We start from the raw sequence: 23,720 nt of genomic DNA, 5'->3' as shown, positions 1-23,720 counted from the left end.
ATTATCAGACTATATCGAAAAGTAAATTTGTCAATGAAAAATTATAACCTAGAGACAGAAGAACTTAAGGGATCAGATTGAGCATTTAAGGTGAGATTTCAAATATTCAAAGTCTAAACTCAAGTGAAGCTGAAATAACACTAGGGAGGTGTATTCCCACATGACAAAACCTTTTAAAGGTTTGGGATGATTCTGGGACAGCTAATCAAAAAAAAAAGCAAGACCCAAGATATACTCCAGAGCATCATTCTCTTTCAAGGACCAATCTGATGATCAGGAACTCCACTCATTGCCCACAAACCTTTTACATTTTTCTACACTTTACAGACCAAAGGCACTAGAAGACCAAAGGTAAAAACTTGCTGAAAAAAAAAATAAAAATGTTATTTAAAGAATGTTATTGCAATGTGACTTTAAATGGAGACTCAATACAGAGTTAAATTTTTTTTAAAAAGCCTGAATAAACTCTTTTGAATGATTTTATGTGATGCACATTTTTCCCATGAAATGTAAAAGGATGCAAACAGGAAAATGTAAAATGAAAGAACTGAAAACTACAGAATGAACTAAAGTTTCAAATTTGAAAATGACTCTACAATGCCATATTTCGATTAATTATGTAGAAAAAAACTCCACAGAAAACAAAATCACATCCTAAATCCATTTTTGATGTAAGCTAGTCTTGTCTCATTAAATCAGCATCCATGATTAAAACAGAGATCATTTTTGGTACATAATGTATTGCATTGTTCGAGCAGCATCTGTTTACTGCACAACACAACACATTTTTCAGCTTCAAGAAACTATACTCGTGGAACAAACAATCCAGACCTGAAAATTCTCTTAATATCAACATTTTTATTTCAAAATATTTGGGGAGCAGACCTGGGATTTTACTGATCTGTGTAGGAAGTTACAAATGAGCTTCTTTTATTAATCAAGTTTGAAACTAAGCTTAGTGAGTTAGTTAGAGTAAACGGTGTAAAATAGAGTCTCAAAAATCTCAGTGCAGTTTTAAGTTACTAAAGCTATTAAAGCTTAAAACTGCCCTTAGACTTTTGGAATACCTTGTTTACATTAATGAAGAGTTTAATAGTATCACCACTATACTATATGATATGATATATTATATCATAGAGTATCCTACAAAGCTATTTTTGAGGCTTCTTAAAAAAAAGAAAAGTCCATACCTTTGTCAACTTTTGTTTGAATAGTAAGAGGCTGAATCAATTCAGGTGGTGTCCAGAGTAAAGTTCCAATAAGGGAGATCCAGAAGAGGGGTCAGACATGAAGGAAGAAAACCAAAAGAAAGCAGTGCCAAAATATTTCAGGGATACCCTGGTTCCCCAGAACCAAGGCCTAGCAAGCAGACTGCAGCCGGAGCTTGGTATAACAACAATCCTTTGCACTCTGTATGATATCATCTTCTGACAAAGATCTGGACCAGCACCAGGTCACTGAGGTATGTACCACCCCTTATTTCCCAGGGCCATCTATCATATGTTCACAATCCCTGATCTTTGTGCTGTACACCTATATTCCTCTTACATACTCCAGTTCTATACCCCATGAAGTAACTCAATCCCTAAGACTTGAGACAATGATTTTTCCCACAGGATCCAAGAACACCTGTTTTTTTGTTTGTTTTAATAATACTTTTTATTCTCCCAAATACATGCAAAGATAGTTCTCAATATTCACCTTGCAAAACTTTGTTTCAAATTTTCTCTCTCCCTATTTCTTGCCTCCTCTAGATAGCAAGTAATGCAATATAGGCTAAACATGTGCAAATCTTCTAAACAAATTTCTACATTTATCATGCTGCAAGAAAAATCACACCAAAAGGGGATCCATATTCAATCCCCATAGTCTTCCCTTTGGATGCAGCTGGCTCTCTCCTTCACAAGTCTATTGGAATTGGCCTGAATCAATCCTCATTGTTGGAAGCCACGTCTATCAGAATTGATCATCATATAATCTTTTTCTTGCTGAGTACAATGATCTCCTGGTTCTGCTCATTTCACTCAGTATCAGTTTATGTAGGTCTCTCCAGGCCTCTCTGAAATCATCCTGCTGATCGTTTCTTTTATTTTTTTTAAATAACTTTTTATTGACAGAACCCATGCCAGGGTAATTTTTTACAACATTATCCCTTGCACTCACTTCTGTTCCAATTTTTCTCCTCCCTCCCTCCACCCCCTCCCCCAGATGGCAAGCAGTCCTATACATGTTAACTATGCCACAGTATATTCTAGATACAATATATGTGTGCAGAATCAAACAGTTCTCTTGTTGCACAGGGAGAATTGGATTCAGAAGGTAAAAACAACCCGGGAAGAAAAACAAAAATGCAAACAGTTTACATTCATTTCCCAGTGTTCTTTCTTTGGGTGTAGCTGCTTCTGTCCATCATTGATTAATTGAAACTGAGTTAGGTCTCTTAGTCAAAGAAATCCACTTCCATCAGAATACATCTTCATACAATATCGTTGTTGAAGTATATAATGATCTCCTGCTTCTGCTCATTTCACTTAGCATCAGTTCATGTAAGTCTCGCCAGTCCTCTCTGTATTCATCCTGCTGGTCTTTTCTTACAGAACAATAATATTCTATAACATTCATATACCACAATTTACCCCAACCATTCTCCAATTGATGGGCATCCATTCATTTTCCAGCTTCTAGCCACTAAAAACAGGGCTGCCACAAACATTTTGGCACATACAGGTCCCTTTCCCTTCTTTAGTATCTCTTTGGGGTATAAGCCCAGTAATAACACTGCTGGATCAAAAGGTATGCACAGTTTGATAACTTTTGGGGTATAATTCCAGATTGCTCTCCAGAATGGTTGGATTCGTTCACAACTCCACCAACAATGCATCAGTGTCCCCCGCTGATCGTTTCTTATAGAACAATAATATTCTATAACATTTATATACCGTAACTTGTTCAGCCATTCCCCAGCTGTTAGGTATCCATTCAATTTCCAGTTCCCTGCCACCACAAAAAGGGCTGCCACAAACATTTTTGTACATGTGGGGCTCTTTTCCTCCCTTAAAATTTCTTTGGGATATAGGCCCAATAGAAAGACTGGATCCCTTTGAGTATAGTTCCAAATTGCTCTTTGGAATGGTCAGATCAGTTTACAACTCCACCAACAACGTATTAGTGTTCTAGTTTCCCCATATCGCCTCCAACATTCATCATTAACTCTTTCTATCATCTTATTCAATCTGAGAGGGAACACCTGTATTTTCTCAAGAAATGTCAACAATGAGAACTATCTCTAGGCCCAAGAATGATCGTGTTGTGGGGCAAATCCTTTTCATGTATATAAGTGATTTCAGCATCAGCAGCATTAAGCCATTCTTTTTAGGAAGGGGGACTTCCCACCTGCAGCTATCATTTTCCTTACTCTAAAATTAAACTTCTGCTTACATCAGGACTCTCCTGTCTCTAGCCTATTCTGTTTCAGCTCCAGTCACCTGTGGGTCAGTTCTGCGACAGCAATGTCACACAAATAAAAGAGGTGAGAATCCAATAAGAGAAAATAGTCAAATGTCAAATGCTGCGATGGTCAAGGAGGAGAACTGAGAAAAGGTCAGTAGATTTAGCAAATAAAAGTTCCCAATTAACTCTGAAAAGAGCAGTTTCAGTTGAACGATGAGGTAAAAATTCATACTGCATTACAATTAAAGAGAAAAGAAGCTGACTTACTAGGTATAAACAACTTTCTAAGGGTCCAGTATAGAGGTTGGTCTTGACAAAAAGAGCTGCTTATTCCTTAGAGACTGAAAGAAGGGAAGAGGGTAAGATGTGAAGTCAGAGAGCTGTGACTTGAGCAGAAGCAAAAAAAAGAGAGTTCTCAGAACTGTGATTCCTAACTTTTACTCAGGTTATGGACCCTTTAAACATTTTAGTAAAGCCTGTGCACTATCAAGGAAACTAAGTGTATCTACAACAGTTATCAAATTTTTTTTTAAAGTTTTATACACAAGAAGAAACCCTGCCTTAGATGATGGCCTCAATTTTCAATTTTCTCAATGAAATATGAAACAAAGTCAACTAAAATGGGGAAAGAGAGGCTGTGTGCCATGGGCGGTTTGAAGAGAAAATGGTTTAGAATAACTGCTGTGGTGAGAGGGTTTAAATACTCAATTAAAGAAGAGCAGAAGGTTCATCTGCTGGCTAAGAGAGCTCAAGTGAAATGGAAAAAAAAGAAATGAAAATATCCAACTATCACAACTGTGTGACTTCCTCCAGCTCCATTCAGCAGCATGAATGGAGAAAGACATTGGAGTTTGGTAAAGTATGATCTATGGGTAGTTAGGGATAACAATAGGTAGAATACAGGCCCTAGAGTCAGGAAGAGCTAAATTCACATCTGGCCTTATACATGAGCTGTAGGATCCAGGACAAGTCATTTAAACCCGTTTGCATCAGAAAAGAAAATGGCAAATCAATCCAGTACCTTTGCCAAGAAACCCCCAGATGTGTATGTGTATGAAGTTAGTCTGTAATCAGTAAGTCATAAAAGGTAACTCCCATACTCCAACATACCAACATGAAAAAAGATTCTGATGCAGTGTTAAGAAAAAAACATGTCCATTGACAAATCTGAAAAAGATAGTCAACACTTTAGCATATTGCTAATCAGGTTTAAATAACATAAGCCAGAGCAGTTAGGTCTGTTCTGCTATGGTAGTGAAGCTGTGATATCCTCAGTACAAATAGCTAATATTTTAGATACAAAATACAAAACATGTTTGAGGGGGAAAACAGGCCATAGACAAATTAAATGCATCTCAGATAACATGTGGATGAATGGATGGATGGATGAATGGACAGATAGATTAAGGACTCAGTGGACTACAGTTGTACTGGGCAAGACAATACAAAGAGAGATATAAAGATTAAATAATGCAAATTCTATTTCTACCATAATTCTTACACTGAGCCCTTTCTCTTCACCCACACAGTAAACCCTAAAACTGAGACCCTAAACACCTTTTGGCTAGATTATTATACTCATTTTCTCCAGTCTCATGCCTTTCCAATTTGTCCTACACAAAGCTGCCAAAGTGTCGATTCTCAAGTATAAGTTTGATTGTGGCATTCCCCAGATCAAGAATCAACAGGGCCTCCCTCTTGCTTGAGGATAAAACAGGAGTCATTCTGGTGGACAGGGGATGCTCTGGCCCGCCTTTCCTGAATTACTACATGTTACTCTCCTCCCCAGAAGCCACACATGACTCTCTCCTTCACTTCCCACAGGCTGGCCTTCAGATCTGGAACACGGTCTTTAGCTTCCTCCCTGGTTCAGCTCAGTGCCCCTCCTTCATGAGGTGTCCCACAAACTGCTTCCTCTTTACTTGTATATGGTCACAGGAGGGTGATGTGATAAAGCAAAAAGAGTACTGTCTTCAGATTCAGCAGTCCTGGATTCAAATCTCTTCTCTAATATCACCCATATGACCTGGGGCAAGTAAATTAACCTCCCTGTGCTTAAATCAAAAAACTCTTTAAAATGGAAACTCTGATTATATAAAAAGAAAGAAACAATTCTAGGGGGAAGGTAAAAAGGAAGTTGTCCAAAGAAACCAAGGCAGAAATACAGGGAATTCATTGCTTTAAAAAAAAAAAAAATCTCATTGCAATTTTAAAGACATTCAGATAAAACCAAATGCAAAGAATAGAGAACAAATAAAAATGCCAGTAAAAATAATATCTGGCAAACTGAGTTTAAAATTGACTTAAGGCTGGCAGGAAATGCTTAAGGGAAATTTCAGTTTGGGACAATTTTGTTTTGTTTTGTTTTTCTAAAGACTATTAGGAAAAGGAGGAAGATCAAATAGGAAAAGGAGGAAGATCAAAGAATGGAAAGAACCAGTGCCTGAACTATGCGGGAGAATGATGATAGAGAAAAAAAGAAAAGGAGATATTACTTTACTCTTAAGTTACTTTTGTTTTCTCAGCCAAGGTGAATCATCTATGAAATGAAATCATAACAAAAATTGGCTTCTTATCATAAGATGCAACCCACAGTAAGTAAGAGAACCTAATTTCATGTGATGAGCTCCAGTCACCTGCAGGGCTTCTGCCTCCCTCCCTCCCCTCCCCCCACCAAAAAAAAAAAAAAAAAAAAAAAAAAGAATGAGTGAGTCTGACTTCCCATTAACGCCAATAGCTAGCTGACTTGGCCATCACCAAAAGCAACCAACCAACAACACAAACAGGTGAATGGGATTTAAAAAGCAGTCAGTGATCTTTTAAAGATTAGTGAGGATATGCATAAGGTAAACTAGATCCCAATTTTCCAAAAAGGAGAGGAGAGAGAGGGGAAGAGGAAGAAAATGGAAAACAAGCACTAAAGGACAATAAGCTTGCTTTCAATTCCAAGCAAATATACAAAATGAGTTTTTTAGAGAAGAGAAAGGAAAGGAAACAAGTACTTATTGAAAGTTTACTATAAACCAGGTACTGTGCTATAAATGCTTTGCAGACATATCATTTAATCCTTACAACCTATAGAGTAGTTGCTCTGATGATCCCTATTTTACAGGTGAGAAAACTGAGGAAAACAACGTAAGCAGCTTGCCAGAGTCTATTGGAGGCGTGGCTAAAGGACAGCACCCAGCTGGTTCAGGTTCAGTGTCTGGATGAAATGAGCCTTCCCCTGTCACCGAACATTAACAAGGGAGGTTTATTTTGCTCCAACACAGCATGAATATGCCACAAGGATGCAGTCAGCTTCTCTGGACTCTTGTCTCCACTGGACAGGTCTGTCCTCCATATCACCAGAGCACAGATTTCTGCCCAGCCTTGGGGGCCCACCAAGCCTAATGCACTCAGACTATTCAATCCTCTGGATCTTTTTCTGCCCCTAAATGGCCAGCATCAGGGAAAGGCCATCACAGGTAAGAGAATTATTTAAGTGTTTGAGAGGCCACTTGTGGAGGATTAGTGAATACCTGGACTACAAAAAGCCAAGATGGCTTCACATTAAGGACAGGCAACATAAACTACTCTCATTTCCTTATCTGACAGATTTACAGCACAGAAAGTACAAACGTCCATTGCTGCTTAGGAATCTTTTCTCCAATAAATTGTGTTCCTGAGTTTATCAAACACTGAAATGCTGTTTATGATTTTTTGTTTAATCTAGTCCAATGTAGTATTCCTTTTTTTCCTGTTTAAAAAAATGGTAACAATTAATTTTGATAATTACTGCTTTATAATATATAATACAATGCCCCTTCATCCTTATTTTTAAACCCCCAATATTTCTCCTGGGATTCTAGACCTTTTGTTCCTCCAAATGAATTATGTTATTATTTTGTCTAGTTCTATAGCGCATCCACTGGGAAATGTAATTGGTATAGCAGTAAATCTGTAAATTAATTTACATCATATAATTTTTGTTATATTGGCAAGGATCAAGGGAATGATACAAAGCAGTAATTAGTTAAGTGATCATGAAAATGTTATATATTTAAATTCAAGTTTACTTAAAATAAAATTTAACAAAACATTTGACAAAGTTATTCATACTACTTTTGTGGAAAAGTTGAAGAATTGTGGCCTAGATCAATGGTTCTCAAAGTGTGGTCCAGAGAAGCCTGGGAGTCTCAGAAACTCTTTTAGAGAATATACAAATTCCAAATTAGTTTTTATTTCTAATATGGCAAATATTTGTATGACCCACACAAACAAAAACAGATCCTCAATAATTTGTAATAGTATAAAGATACCAAAAACAAAAAGTTTGAACACTCCTGACTTAGATGGTGGTACAGATAAATGGATTTGAAATTGGATAAATGTCCAGATCCTTAACAATATTCATTAGTAAATATGTAAATTTGAAAGGAAATCTCGAGATTTGGTTCTGTGGTGTTTGATGTCTTTATCAATGAGCTGAAATTTATAGATCACACAAAACTGAGAAGGATTAGCTAACAAACTGTATAGTAGTGTTGCATTCAAAAACCTCTTTACAGAAAAAAAAAAATCTACTCCTGAACAGGAAGAAATGTAAAGTCTTGCAAGTGTTTTTTTGGAAACTGCAAAGCAGAAAAACCATAGTTTTATGACAAGATGAATTCCTAATACTAAGAATTATCCAAAAGAGTAATGGGACACCTTAGAATTTTCCTTAACTCTAGGAAAGTTGCTGACTGACTCCCCATCAGATTTATTGTAAATATAGGTTGGCTTCAATAACTCTAGAAGGACGTTCCAACTCTAAGACTGGGTATTTTCAGGCACAGGAGAATAGCTAGCACTTGCTCCCTCCCTTCCTCCCTCTGTCTTGGGCTCTCTCCTTTCTTTCTTTGAGTGACTCAGAAAATCTGTCCTGATTTATTATTAGAGACTCTTAAAGTCCATAGAATGTCACCAGCCTACCTCCCCCCACCTCAACTTTCTGTTAATTTGAATCCCTTCAAAGCAGGGCTGAAGGGCCATCACCTTTTGAGAATGCTGCTAAGGGTTTTTTGCCTAGATTCCTGAATAATGCTGGAAGGATAACAAAATTTCCATTTTGGAAATCTGGTCACTCCAACTTACTAGGTCTGCTCTATTTAATTATTCCAGAATTCTCAAATAAGCTCACCTGCCAAATTCTGCAATACACAGAAGAATAAAGGAGGGAGGAAGCTCTACAAGGCATTTAAAAACTTCCAAGGGAACAGTCTTGACTGCTCTCCTCTTTAAAAATATCAGTGCTGGGACTCACACTATTTTCACATGCTATCCACAAAATGGATGAGGTGTGAAAGAAATCTCTTGTTTAATGTGACCTTTGGCTGTACTTTCACTTGTCATAATTATAAAGTAGCTACTCTCAGAGCCAACACATAAGCTGTGTTATTACCCTTATAACTAGAGTAATAAGTATTTCAGGAAGTGTTTCATACTGTGACAAACTGGAGGCAGAATATACTGATAACACTTTCTTTTGTTACCAAGCATAATGGGCCCTTCTGAACAATAAGAATTCTGATACTATACATATGAATAAGAATTATTGGACCAGAATTTCTCCCAACATTTTAATGCACATCCAAGTGCAAACATGCCCCTTCAGTTACCTAGTCCGACTTGACTATCCAATTTTTAATCAAAAATTCAAATAAAACAGAAATGAAAATTTCAGAATGGAATTATGACTTCAATAATAGAATATTCCATATTTGAGAGGCAAACTGTCATGAGCTATATAGAATCTGAAAGGAAGTGAATATCAACACTAAAAGCAAAACTATTCTCTTCTAGTGACTCATTTTTTCTAAGATATTCCACTATTGAAATATGCATTTTCCAAGATTAAAAAAAGCAAAACATTTCCCACTTATGACCTTGTTTAACAAAAAGACTTGACTCACTGAGAAACTAGCAAATCCTCTAAGATTTAGAGTTAGAAGTATGTTCATAAAGCATGTAGTTATCCAACAAGCTTATTTTTCAGATAAGGAAACTGAAGAGGCTCAGCTAAGATCATGCATGATCTTAACAATAATAACAAAATTGTTAATAATAACAATAATAATCATAGCATTTCCATGGCCCATTAAAGTTTGCAAAGTGTTTTACTTCTTCTCTTTCACGTGATCTTCACCACAACCCCCCTTCCAAATGAGGAAACCGAGGAACAGAGAGGTGTAATGACTTGGTTATCAAGGTGGTAAGGGGTTAGGTTGCATCTAAACTGAGGTCGTTCTGATCCCAGCTCTATCTATTGACCCACCATCTATCTACAAAGAGGGAAGCTGCAGAGTCATGATTAAAACCAAGGGCCAACTACAAACCCAACAGAAACACAGTGGAAAGGTCCCACTGTTACACAATTCCAAGATGACCTAAAATTAAAATAAATAAAATGCATTACAAAGTCATGGGTTTGGAAGGTAGCTCCAAGGTCATCTGGTCCAAGTAACAGAGGAAGAGACTGACCCTCAAGGAGGATGATTGCCCCACTCAAGGAAGCACACTATGGCAGTGAAAAGAGTGCTAGCTCAGAGGACAGATAGTCTAGGTTCAAATTCTGGCACCACCACATAATACTTTTCTGTCTGAGCCCAAGTCTCAGTTCCCTCAAATATAAACCCCTTTCACCTAAATGTATAATCCCATGAAATCAAGCAGTGACTTCCAGGGTGCTGTCAAACACAATACCCTTCCACAGGGTTTGCTTACTTATTTGTTCTGTTGTTAGGCTTGACCCAGCCAGGAAGAATATAGACTGCATCCCTGAACAAGGGTCAACAGGTCAACACAAAGTTTCTCAACTGGCTACTGAGACTATCCTCTGAAGAGCACATTTGCTTCCCTTGAAGGACCACAATAAAGAATTGGTGCTTGCTAATAGGCAATGGGGGCTGCCAAAACATCCGATTTAAATCCCAGAACCATAGCCAAGCAACCCTGCCCAAGTCCATAACACCTCTGACATTTTACCTTAAATCTTACAAAATGGTGAAGATAATCAAAATCAAAGAAATCAATGTTGCAAAAGCTGCAAGAAGACAAACATTAATACGCTGATCGAACTAAGAATGAATCCAACTTGTTCTGGATATCAATTTAAAATGATGCAAGAAAACTGACTAAGTTGTATTATTATTTTCCAAAGATCCCAATACTGGGTATATATACCAAAGAGATTATAGGCATAAACAATGATCCAACGCATATCAAAATATTAATGGCAGTTTTTTGTCATGTGTGATAGGTACCCACTTTTCCTACTTGTTTACTATTAATAGGAAAAAGTTAAACAAAATGTAATATATGAATAATGATGGAACATTACTATGCCTTAAGAAATTATTAGGAGCAGAAGGGTAGTGTAGTAGTATGCCAGGCCTGAAGTCAGGGAGCCTCATCATCCTGAATTCAAATGCAGCCTCAGATACTTAGTAGCTGTGTGACCCTGGGCAAGTGACTTAACCCTGCTTGCCTCAGCTTCCTCATAATCTAATGAACCACAGAAGGAAATGGCAACATTTCAGTATCTTTGTCAAGAAAACACCAAATGAAGTCACCACGAGTTGGATACAACTGAAACAAATGAACAACAAGAAATTATTAATTCAAGAAAACACAGGAAGATTTGTATGAGTTGATTCAGCATAGTGAAATAAACAGTATCAAAATAACAAAATTACAATGACCATAAAGACAATATTTATATCCCTAAAAAGCCCTAAATGCTTAATAAACTAGTAATGGAAGAAAAGGCACATCCTTTATCTCTGGAAGGATGTAGAGAAAGAATGAATGTCACTTATAATGCCAAAAAATTTACTGCACTGGGTTTTTCCTTTATTACCCCAATCATTTGGCGTTCTAGCTCTCTGCAGAAAGGACTCATCAAGAGAAAATCTGTCAGTGGCTTCTGATCACCATGGTCCAGTAGAAAGGCCTCCCTTCCCTATTTAATTTGGTGACTAATTACATTTACAGCACTGCAGGAGCAATGGATAAGATAAAGATACTAACTGGGCACAGCAGCACCCTGCTTCCCTCTCTGTTCTTTCCACAGCCCTGGCACTTCAAACATCATGGATAATGAAACATCTACCATCCAGAAGTCGAAGGACATAAAGAAGGATTCTAAGCCACAAGTAGCTACAGTGTTATGGAAAAGGTGCTGTCACAAGAAGAAATCTAGAATTTCTGAGACTGCCAGCTGGTACAAATTCCACCTAAGTTGATAAGCTAAGAAACTAATCTTCCTTTTTGCCTTTGAGTCCAAAACATGGATATAATATCCCATTTGCTATTGTTTCTTCTTCATGAATAGCTATGGGGGGGGGGGGGGGAGGGAGGTCAGGTTTTCCCTGGCTACATTAGAAAACCTACGAGAGAAATGCAAAAAAGGCTAAGAATAGAAGATGACTGGAGGAAAATTTCTCAACAATAAAGTTAAGTTCAACTTTCTGTTTTATCTAATAGTAAGAAGATTCTAAGGTAGGTAGAAACAACAAATTTCATAGTTTCATAATTTTTCTGAGCAATATTCTATTTCATTCCCTAAATTAATTGTTAAATTGCAGACTGGACCAGAAAGACATAAAGGGCTAATCACCATTGGTTGGTATCCAACAAAAAAAGCCCCATAGAGTTTTCTATAGCAAATATTTCAATTTAATGATTTAGTACAATGTGATTCTATCTGAAATGCTTTAGTATACACTAAAAGAGCTTCTTATGAGCGATACTATAGTTACCTTTGTACTTAGATCAAGCAAACAGTTATGCTCCAATAACAGAATTTTGCCAAATAATTTTAAAAGAGAAAGAATGATAATGGTACAGTGAGAAACTTGGAGACAGAGGTCATAGGTTCAAATTCTGGCTCTATTACTTGACCTGGTTCTATCAGAGTAAACTCTCTTGGTTTCTCTCAGCCTCAGTTCCCCATATGTAAAATGAGGGGAGTAGACTAGATAATTTCTAAGATACACTACAATTGAATCTATATTGGAAACAGCCTCTAGAGGTCAATACCCCTACTCCTTTTCTCCTTCTCCAACTCAATTTTGTACACTCAATCAAGGCTTGAGTCACCACACGATGATCATTGCTACAGTTATGTAAGTCCATAGGTTTGCTCCCCTCTATAGCCAATTCACTTCCCAGCTGTCGGTGGTGCTCTTTCTTAAATGTATCTACCTGTCTCTCTGTATTAGTGTCTGTCTAGGGAAGGGAGGAAAAAAGGAAAGAGAAAAAGCATTTATATTGTGCCTGCTTTGGGATCGGCATTTTTACAATAATCTTATTAATCCTCAACCACCCTTGAGGCAAGTAGTATTATTATCCCCACAGTAGAGGAAACTGAGAAAGGCATCACGTGACTTACTCAAGGTCATGCAACTAGTAAGTACCTGAGGCCATTACTTATTAACTCTAGGCCCAGAATGCAATCTAATGAGCCAATGAGCTTGTTGCTCCTGTCTAGAGCACTTCTGTCCCCCATCCTATTACCCCACTTCAAAGCAACACAAGTAATGGTTAGGGGAGAGGAGGTAAAGGAGGGGAAGAAGGAAGCACCAGAAATTCTCTTCTCTTCCCTTTCAGAGATCTTCTCCAAAGCCAACTCTAAGCTAGCAGTGCTCTAGCTCCTCTGAACTGCCAAAATTTGACCAATGTTTAGATACTTAAAGCCCCCAGGGATATGGTTCCTTGATTTGCTCAGTCAGCCAAGTTGTTCTCTGAAAAGTTCAGCACTCTGGACAAGTCCCTGAATCTGACTGCTGAGGTTTCCCCAGCATAACAGCACATATTTAATAGGGTTGTTATAAAAATCAAATGAGATAGTATATGTACAAAAAATATAAATACTATCACCATCATGAATATTATTATAAATATTATTATAAATGTTTATTATAAATCATAGTACCACCTTATTGGCTTCATTTTTATAGTTAGTTTCACATTTCATTAACACCTTTTCACTATATTATGGGATTGCTGAGCAAAGAAATTAGTCAAAAACCAAATCCTCTCTCTTTATTATCTCACTGAGAGGTTGGTTAAGTGACTTTCCAATCATCACACAGCTAGTATTATGTCTGAACTGATGTAGGACTGGAAACCAAAGCCTTCCTAACTCTAAGGCCGGCCTATACCACAGTGACTTTCTATGATACTATTTATGTACCCTGAAAATTATTTTGATTTACAAAGCTGAGAATTTCAAATATGGACCCCTTCCTTTGATGTATTTTCTGGAGCCATAGTGGTTGACCCACAAGAAACACTCATTATGATGTTTCTTGATTGATTGGGGCTGACATTTCACTTACAAGTCTGACCTAATATAGCAGAAAAAAGGCACTTCGAAGTCTGATAGTCTTTCAAAGCAGCCATCTTTGTCAAAATAAGGCAAATTAAAAAATAAAAAAATCCAGAGCAAAAACACTGTCTGAAACTGTTCCTCTCCAATACATAGAATAGACATGAAAGTCATTGATCTATATATATACAGTACACACACTTTTAAATCCATGTATATAAATCAAATGAAAATGCTTTCTTTAAGGCAAGCATGTGAAGATACTCAAGCAAGATTCCAATTAAATATTCATACATTCAATATTTCAAAATAAGGAATTTGGATATACACATGCATAATTTACAGTTCTATAGTGAAACCTGTCTACAGAGACCATTTTCACTGTACTTCAATTGCATCCCAACTTGGGTTGCACAACATAGCTTCACTCTCCAATGTTAAAACTTTAAAACACATAGTAATTCACCTCCAGCAAACAGAATAAAAACCACCTTAGACACACAATACTCTCCTACACAAACTAAAGTCAGAGAACTATCCTCTCACTACACCACTTTGGGAAGGTGGAAAGAGCAAATTAACTTACTCGCAAAAGCAACAACTTCAAAAAAAAATTCAAATAGTTAAGTCAGAACAGTTACAACTTAGAAATACACACTGGTAACTTACATTATTATATTTTCCTTATTATTTACTCCATTAAGAGAATATGAACTCTACATAACCCAGGGAATATATGAAATGATTTAAATAAAAGTCATCATGACTACTTAAACAATTTATGTCAGATAGGTTTTTAAGTAGTTCAATCTAGTTAAATATGAGGCTTTCTCCCCTCCTGAAAAAAAAAAACAAAGCATAATGGAATTTGGGGATTTTTTTTTTTAAATAATAAGCTACTCAGCCACTCAAGATTTTATATAACAAAGGCCCAAATATCTTCTCCCTACTCCACAGTGTGGACATAGCAAGGACAAAAAATGGTCTAATATGTTTAAACTTTCCGAAATGGTAGATGTGTCACTGGTACATGACTGCATAATGATCTGCATATACTGGACCACTAGGCAAAACCTGAACAGGTATATATTCCCAGCCAAACTAAACATAACTAAAATTTTATCACCATTGTAAATCACTCAATAAAAAAAAAAAAAAAATCTATGGGCATCGCAATGAATATACTTTTGCCTTAGAGCTAATACTTTAATTTTTAAGAACCAGAAAGAAAAAAATCAAAACTAGTCAGTAACAATGCAGCGTCTAAAAGCAATAAACTCAAAATTAAGTTATAAATAATTTAAAGCATGTCATGAAGATGTATTAATAATTCATCAGATAAATAATTTACTAAATAATCAAATAAATAAATAATGAAATACATAAATAAATCAGCAAATAAATAATTCTGCAAAATAACCTAAACAATAAGTCACCAAAACAAATGACAACCTGCAAAACTACAATGATTTTCTAAATTCTGATAGTTTTAAATAAGCTAATGTATATAAACTAAATCAATCCTTGTTAGATACAGGAATATTTTTCACTGCTATTGGTGAAATCCTTTTTGGACTAAGAACATATTTTCAAATTTTTCAAGAATGCATGAGTGTTTCTTGTAAATAATTAAAATGACTCTTAAAATACATCCTCCTCTGTATTACACATAGCTATCTCTTTTAACAAATTTTTCTCCAAAATAAATGGACATTCCTCTTTACAAGGTTTTTAATTCACTTTTTATATCAAGAGTGCTACTTACAGTACAATAGTGCTTGAGCCTTTTGGGTTGTTTTCTATCTTCTACAAATCTTTAGAAGTTTTGCTGCAGGGAAAGAACAAACAGAATAACCTTAATTATTACAGATGGCATCTCATTCATTAGTGGATGACATTTTTTTTGAAAGCACAAGAAAATCTGTTTTATAATTCTACAAAGCAGTTTAATGTGAAACAACCATTACTACTTGCAAACTACCTAAAGTTTTAGAAGTCTTTGGTGGAACGAGTTCAAGCAGATTGAGGCCTGCTTCTTGTATTTAAACTGACACACAATCTGTGCAACTGGCAGCCTTTCAGATGCGAAGACAAAAACTGAGAAGGACAAAATGTTTGGCTGACATCTAATGTTATCCTTGGTTTTAGAAGCCCAAAGTCCTTGAAAGATATAGCAAGATCACTTAATTTCTACAATCTACAATATACTTACAATTTAATTAAAATTCTGTAATTCAAATTCAAAAATAATATCAAGGGTTAAAAAACCAATGACTCTATAAAGCAGACTTCATTCTGCATTTATTTTAATATGCTATCATAATACCTATTAGATTTTTCTTGAAATCCATTGGGATACTGCTTTCTGAAAGCCAAATCCAAACAGAAAAATGAAGTTTATCTATATATTTAATGTACATGAAAAATCCGTTTTAATACATTAAGGATCTATGAATTTGTTGGTTTGATATTTGCCCCACCGATGCAGATTACAATCTCTTACTGATTTAGCTGAAGATCTTCTGAGATGCAATTACTGAAAAATTCATCACCTTATAAACATCCTAAGATGATCGTGTATGAATCTAACTAAGCTGATTCACACTCAGACAACAGACTCACAATATTACCAGATCTCTTCTACCCATAGTCTTTCCAGATTTCATTTTTGCCTTCCTTTTATCCTCAAGTGCTTTGCTCAGTGTCTGGGAGGTACTTTATAAAATGTTTCTTGACTGAGTGACACAATAGAGCTTGCCTTCTATAAGCAAAAACTTCAAGAAGCCAGGGTCAACTGTATGGTCTAAGCAGGAAGAGGACTTTAAGGGAAGTAAGTATAAGGAAAGGATAGCATAAGAAAAACATAACATAAAAACTTGCATTTTTCTTTATTTTTTCAAATCATAAGCATCAACATCAGAATTATTCTAAGATTTAAGACGTTTACCCTGTGATAATTATAAAGAAAGAGTAACATAAGTGGAGACTTTCTAGATTAGTTGTGATCTTAACAACTAGCTGAATAAGTTTTGAATATTATGGAATATATGAATGTTATGGAATTCTACAAGAAATGATGAGCAGGCTGATTTCAGAAAACCCTAAAAAGACTTACATGAACTGATGCCAAGTGAAGTCAGCAGAACCAAGAGACTATAGTAACAAGATTATGTGATGATCAACTGTGATGGACTTCGCTCTTTTCAACAATGAAGTGATTCAAGGCAATTCCAATAGACTTGGGATAGAAAATGCCATCTATATGCAAAGAGAAAACTATGCAGACTGAATACGAATCCAAGCATAATATTTTCACCTTTTGTTTGTTATTTTCCTTCTCCTGGTTTTTTTTCCCTTTTGTTCTGATTTTTCTTTTCTTTTATTTACTTTTTTTTTTTTTTTTTTTTTTTTTTTTTTTTGCTGAGGCAATTGGGGTTACATGACTTGCCCAAAGTCAACACAGCTAGGAAGCGTTAAGTATCTGAGGCCAGATTTGAACCCAGGTCTTCCTGACTTCAGGGCTGGTGCTCTATCTACTGTGTCATGTACAACATGACAAATTCGAAAATATGTTTTTAAAAATTACACACACGGAATCTATATCACATTACTTGCTGTCTTGGGCAGGGGGAGGTAAGGGAGTGAAAAAAAATTTGGAACACAAACTTTTACAAAAATGAATGCTGAAAACTATCTTTACGTGTATTGGATAATAAAACACAATTGGAAAAAAAATGTGATCCATTAAATCCATGAATAAGTTAATTTCTTTGATTCTAAATGTTCACTGGCCTTCCAGGTCAAATGACTATCAAATGGAAAATCAGATATTTTCTCAAGTACTAATGAACTCTAAAAACTTCTCAAAATCAGAATTCTGCTTATTGCAGCCATTTCCACTAGCCAAGACAAGAAGTTCAACAAGAGAACAAACTGAAGACTGACTAGCAGAGAAGACAAACTACTAATAGTAAAAGGCTCCCCCAGCACCTTTTCTCTAACCAGGACAGCACAGCCCAATCTAAACTATTTGTTTAATGTCCTGGCTGGGGCTGGGGCAGTATCTGCCAGTATACTCTGTCCCTGCCCTTATGCTATCAAACTGTAGCAACCAGCTGCCAATCTCAATTCAGCCCGTTTCCTAGTGGCAGAAGTGAAGTAAAGTAAAGTGAAATGTGACCAGGCTAAGGCAATTAATCAAGCAGGAAGGGCCTATCTAGTTTCACTTTGCTAAATGCTGGGGATACACAAAAGGCAAAAAAAAAAAAAAAACAACAAAAAAAAAAAAACAGTCCCTCTTCTCAAGGAGCTTACAAATCTAATGAGGGAGACAACAAGGAAACAAATATACACAAAGCTAACTATAAAGAAAATAAATAGGAAATGATTAACAGAAGGAAGACCCCAGAATTAAGGAGGGATAAAGGAAGGCTTCTAATAAAAGTTTAGTTAGGACTTAAAGGAAGCCCAAGGGAACAACCTGAGCAGAGAGAGGGAGGATCTTGTTTGTGGAACTGCCAGGAGGCCAGTGTCACCAGACTGAAGAGCACATGGTGGGAAGTGAGGTGGGAGATACCTGGAAAGGCAGGAGGAGGCTGGCTTAGGAAGGGCATTTGCTCTTTGCCTCTGGAGGCTAAGGGAAGCCAAAGAGATTCCTCCATTATTTCAGAACTGTCAAACTCTCCATGACCCCATTTAGGGTTTTCCTGGCAAATATATTGGAGTGGTTTCTCCAGCTCATTTACAAATAAGGAACTAACATCAACAGAATTAAATGGCTCAAACAGCTAGTCTGAAGTTGGATTTGAACTTGTCTTCCTGACTCCAGATTGGTACTCTCTTCACTTGCACAACCTGCAACCAGGTAATGTGACCAGATCTTCACTTAAGTGGCTGACCAGAAGATGGGCTGGAGGAAAGAAGTGTGTGGAAGCAGCTGAAGCCCCAGCTGGACAGTCGGAGGAGAGAAGGGGACATATTCAGGAGATGGGGCAAAAGTGAAACAAACTTGGGTAACATCTTGGACCTAAGGGGGAGAGTGTCAGGAATCCAAGATGACTTGCAGGCCATGAGCCTGAGAGCATGGTGCTGCCTTCTATGCAAAGTGAAGATAGTAGAGGAGCAAGTTCAGGAGAAAAGATAGAACGTTCTGTATTAGACAATGTGTCACCTGGATATCCAGGCCAGTGGGTCTAGAAAGCATATGGAGGTTGGCAGAGAGTTTCCAAGCTCAGCCAGAGAGCAAAAACACAGGACGCACTGGGCCAGGGTATTGGCAGGTTTGTGGGGCAGACACAGGCCTGAAGACACAAGGATCGTTCCAGCCAGGGCCAATTCTGTCTCTGAGAAAAAAGTCACTTGGAAGAGATTACAGCCAGAGAAAAAGTATGCTCTCAAAAATAGAAGAAAGCTGAGGCAGCTTGTAGCTTCAGCCCCAGAACACAGTAAAAGGAAAAAAAGTGACTGAGATTTTAGGTGAAAGGCAATTCACTTAAAAACCTAGAGCATAGCAGATAAATCAATAGACAAGCTATTAAAACAGAAGAGAAGATGGCCATCAAGACATCTAAATAAGGCCTAACATCTGTTAGTAAATACTACAAGACAAAGGAAATTGGACCTATACTTGATGAGGTAGGAAACCCTGTGGAATCCTAAAAGAATTTGGAACCACAGCAGCATTTTTCCAAATAGTTAAAAAAAAAAAAAAAAGAATCATAAAAGCATAAATAAAAATAAAAGCAAATGGTTAAATGTATGGCTTGTAGAAGAGAAATAATCAGCAGAATAAAACAACCAGAATCCAAAGTGAACAGTGTCTTCACTGACAAAATAGAGAATGACTAAATGAGATTACAACTATGCTGACAATCAAATATAGAAGCAAAATGAAATAACGAATAATAGACACATTTCTATAAAGTCTAAACAAATTAACAGGATGCACAAAAAACTTAAGGATCAAAGGTCAAAGAATCAAAAAACCAAAAAACATGTAAGTTAAGCCAAATACTAAAATTTATTAATTCACTTATTTTAAACCATCTTTAAAAGATAGCAAATTTACTTCTTGCTAAATTGGTATCAAATAAATCTCTAATTCTCTTTAGTATTAAGATAAGGAAAAACATGACAAATATTATGTTTATTTAAACTAAAGGGTATCCTTTGCATAGAGTACCAAGAAAAATCCAGAAAAATCCAGAGTCTTTTGACTCTGTTTTTTAGGTGTGGTTATACTCAACTAGTTGAAAGAATGAAGGAAAATCAGAATTTGCTTTAGAAAGTACCATTCTTTTTGGACAAAGTAAAAGACCTCTTCAAAGTAAGCCTTATACCCTCAACAATCGCTAAGTCTATGGTGTCTTCTGGGTAGTAGTCTAAATCTGCACTTAAAAATACAACCCAAAGGATCCCCATCTTCTTTGTCAACCCTTATATTTATAAAACTGAGCTGTTTCTCAACAATACTCCTCTCTTAGATAAGTAAACAAACCTAATTTTGCACCTCTGTGGTTTTTGGTTGTTGTTGGGTTTTTGTTTTTATTTTTGTTTTTTTGGGTTTTTTTTTTTTGCTTTTTGGGAGGCTAATTACTAAATTTGATCAGTAGTTTTCAGGCATGTAACCATCTTCATCTCTAACACAGAGTCACTGATCCAACTTCAAATGAAAGCACAAAAGAATGCCAAGTCACATCAAAATATTTAGAAAAAAAAGTTCCAAGGGATCCTGGTTTATTTACTGGGCTGTGATTCTGGGAAAGATAAATTAAGGTGACTCTTTAAGGGGTGTAGAGCCTGTGAATGTTTAGGGGAATTTTTTCTTGAAAGTTTACTATCACAGGGACAGCTAGGTGGAACAGTGTATAGAGCACCAGCCCTGAAGTCAGAAGGATCTGAGTTCAAATATGATCTCAGATATTTAATATTTCCTAGCTGTGTGACCCTGGGCAAGTCACTTAATCCCAATTGTCTCAGCAAGGGGAGCGGGGAGAGGGAAAAAAAAGAAAGTTTACTATCATATATGGACAATAGTGTTGGGAAATCTTCCAGATTCTTTGTAAAACAGTTTCTTCTACACCATAGAGCTTGTGACAATTCAAATTCTGAACCTGCATCATTAGGCTGACCTAAAGTATAAGCAGTGAGGATCCAAATTCTAAAGAGGCAGCTAATCAAATATAAGTAAGTCTATACCAGACTATACCAGATTAATACTGGGCTATACCAGATTAAAATATAAAAGGGAAATAAGAAAATAAAAAAACTGCAATATAGTATAGATAATGGTAATCTGAGGTTTTTTAAGTCAATATGCTTCCAACAGGGATCCACTTCGATTTTAGTCTAACAGCACTAGTCTAGAAGACAAGAAGGAAATCAACACTGGGGATCCAGTTAGCCTATTATAACCTTCAGTTTTTTCCATCACCATCTAATAGGTTTCTGTGTCCACTGTTGCTTTCTTCTTTCTTTTGCAGGTATTGTGACTTGTCCCTACTTTGTGAAGCTGGTCTTTCCTAGACTATGTCAATCAAGGCAAATGATCCAAATTCCAAGCTTTGGAGGCTAGCAGCTCAGTAATAACTCAGAGAGCCATTGAGAAAAGTGCACAACGTCATTTGCTAGTTCAACACTGCCCAGAGAAAAACCTTATATCAGAATTGAGAATGGAGTCAGAGAAAGTAGGAGTCAGATATTTAGGAAAGCATCTTTAACCAATAATATAAAAAACTTTCTAGGTTTAAAAAAATGCAAACGTGTTCTGCTGCTGTTTGTCCTATCTCCTTTTATTAATTTTTCTTGATTCCTATGAATATCCAGATGAAGAAAAAATAAAAAGAATAACTAGGCTGTAAGTTCCTTGAGGAAGGGAAAAGATAACTTATATTTCTTCTCTGAGTTTTTACACTGCAATGGGAACATCCACACAGGTTACAAGCCTGCCACATAACTACACAAGCAGTTAAAGAACACAATTTAAATTTAGATTTTAGGCTTATATTTGTTTTACTTGTAAATTATACCTAAACCTGAGTAAAAACAGTCTTACCACAAGGTTGCATCTTCAGCAATGAACAACAACAAAATTCACAACTCCACACATTCCTTTTATTGGTGCTAAAAACAACAAATACATCCTTTTAGCAGTCCTTATATTCACTCAGCTTACCAGCACTGAGACAGCACAAATGTCAGCTTTACAAATGTCCCTCCTGTCCAAATACTACATCTATCATTGCTAACAGTTTATGTTTGACACTGTGATTGCTTTGCTTAGCTCATCCCTAGGACAGAACAACTCTCCTTTAGGTTTATATAAATTTTTCTTCCAACTACATTCTTAAGTTTCTATTAGTGTACTGAGGCCTCTAGAGCCTGTACTCTACATTCTTGGTTGTTTCCATCATGGAACCATCACCTGGATCTATAGACCTCTTAGGTACCTCACTTTTACATTTAATTCTAAATGTCTGATTTCCAGGCTTTATTTTTATGGAGACAAAACAAGTGTTACCTCAAGATAACACTCTTTTGACCATATGTGGGAAACCTAGGAATGTCCATAGGCAGCAGGGAGGAACCAATGGATAAGTAGAGATTGAAGTTCATAGAGATAAAGTATGGGTTGTTGGTGTAATCTTCCTGAGGAAGATTGGAGGATTTGGCCTTCTAATATGCTAAGATTTACAAAAATGGCTCACAGTCAATTTTGGAGTGGGAAGACTTGGATTCAAGTTCAATGACATGGCTGTGAAGGAGCAAGCCATTTGACTTCTCAGGGCCCCATGTAAATCAGTAAAACTCTTAAGTTGCAAAGAAGGAGTTGAACTTCATAGGAAGGAGTAACTGAGGAATTCCCTTCTTGACTCAGACTACGCCAATGCAATTACAGGTCCAGTCCCTATTTCTTTAAAGTTTACAAAAATTCCATGAAATAGACGTAATGAAAATATTAAGATTCCTACTTTACAAATAAGAATTTGACTCTTAATAATTTTTATAAAAATATACATTTTATCTTATCTGATTCTCAAAACAACTCTATTAAATAGAATTGTCATATAAATACTATTATCTGTTTTTAAAAATGCTTATTGGTTACACTGGATTTTACAGATGAAGAAACGTCCAAGATTTGAGTTACCAACAGCCTCAGGAATACCTTGTGTCCTCTCTCTCTAGGCTCTTTCCATGATATCCAAGTTACCTTTTGGAGTGTCCCTGCACTAACTAGTTTTGTATTCACAAAGTCTTCCTCACCAGACCTTCCTTGTTCCCTCTCAGAGAAACATCATCAAATATCACTAAGAAAACATTCTCCCAGTCCCCTTTTCTTCTTTATTTCTCTAAACCCCTTGACACCATGCCACAAATTCTCTTCTCTTGCTCGAATTACCAGTTATGAGATGGCTCTTTCATAAAGGCCAAAGCCTCTATTTCTCTTTTTGATCCCAATTCTTCAGAAGAATTACACCAACAATCAGTACTTTCTCTTCATAAACATCAATCTCTCCTGATCCACTGGTTCCTTCCTGCTGCCTAGTTCTTTCCCCAATTTACAAAAATAATTCTCACCTTACCCAATCATCCTCTCAAGCTGTGTGGATATGCATAAATGTACATACATACACACACATATACATGCATACATATATCATCTCAGTTACTTATCAATTCCAGTCTTTTGACAAGCCTGAGGAGCTACAGAAGAGTATGCTAAGTACAACTGTGGAGAGGAACCCAGGAAGAGAGGTAGTGGAATAGTGACCTCCCTTAGAAGAGGAAAACAAAGGGTAACATATATTTTAATGCAAAGAGTGAGGGATAGTGACAGAGACTTTTAATGGGTTTCCTTTGAGAATGGAGCAGGGAATGAATATTTAAGAACAATATTGTCATACTCAAATAGAAA

The 23,720-nt window shown here is 36.4% G+C and overlaps 1 protein-coding gene across 1 annotated transcript in view; it reads right to left on the bottom strand.

Annotated features, from left to right (window-relative positions):
* Positions 1–23,720, bottom strand: part of TBC1D5 (TBC1 domain family member 5) — a 587,873-nt gene that overhangs the window by 524,447 nt on the left and 39,706 nt on the right. The window contains exon 2 of the mRNA XM_052000341.1: positions 15,570–15,632. The gene's annotated coding sequence lies outside the window, so the exon portion shown is untranslated. The remainder of the gene's footprint in view (positions 1–15,569; positions 15,633–23,720) is intronic.

Source organism: Antechinus flavipes, chromosome 5 (genome assembly GCF_016432865.1).
Source record: "Antechinus flavipes isolate AdamAnt ecotype Samford, QLD, Australia chromosome 5, AdamAnt_v2, whole genome shotgun sequence".
Taxonomy (NCBI): domain Eukaryota; kingdom Metazoa; phylum Chordata; class Mammalia; order Dasyuromorphia; family Dasyuridae; genus Antechinus; species Antechinus flavipes.
The sequence above is the reverse complement of the archived record's forward strand: the minus strand, read 5'-3'. Positions and strand labels throughout refer to the sequence as shown.